The following is a 740-nucleotide window of genomic DNA, read 5'->3' on the forward strand; positions in this document are numbered from 1 at the left end:
GACCGGACCCCAAAAAAAAATAATGACTCCAATATTCTCTATTTTAAAATGTGGTTTCTGGGGTGATTTACCTTACAATACATAGATAGCTAGATACATAGATAGATACATAGATAATAGATAGATACATAGCTAGATACATAGATACATAGATGATCTAAGTAATCTTCCCTTTCAACCTTATCTAGAAGATAAGACGCTGCAGTCTGCTGTTTTTCCTTAGACTCGAAGAAAAACACAATCTGAGCCAGGCCCAGGCAGCTCTAGTAATCCTATCTTCCTAACTACTCAGGAGGTTGGTTTCTGAGGATCAAGGTTCAAAACCAGCCCGGGTGGGAAAGTCCTTGTGAGGCTTTTATCTCCAATGAACCACCAGAAAACCGGAAGTGGCGCTGTGGCTCAAGTGGTAGAGCGTTCGCCTTGAGCTGAATTGCTGAGAGACAGTGCCCAGGCCCTGAGTTCAAGCCCCAAGAGCGACCAAAAACACAAAAGCAAAAACAAAAGAAAATCCAGCGGTATACATGGTCTGCAAGCTCACAGACGGAAACACGGACCAAAGGCTTCCTCAAAGGGTTTGCCTCTTAGACAAGCAAGAAACGGATAGATCCTGTCCCGCCTCTATTTCAGTTCATTTTCCCAATGACAGCCTGTCCAATTGAGAACATGTGCACACAAGTCCACATGACTCCAAGTGTGAATTAGAATACCACTTCCTTCTTGGCTGCAAGAATGACATCCTT

This window comes from Dipodomys ordii, unplaced genomic scaffold, assembly GCF_000151885.1.
Source record: "Dipodomys ordii isolate 6190 unplaced genomic scaffold, Dord_2.0 Scaffold81, whole genome shotgun sequence".
Taxonomy (NCBI): Eukaryota; Metazoa; Chordata; class Mammalia; order Rodentia; family Heteromyidae; genus Dipodomys; species Dipodomys ordii.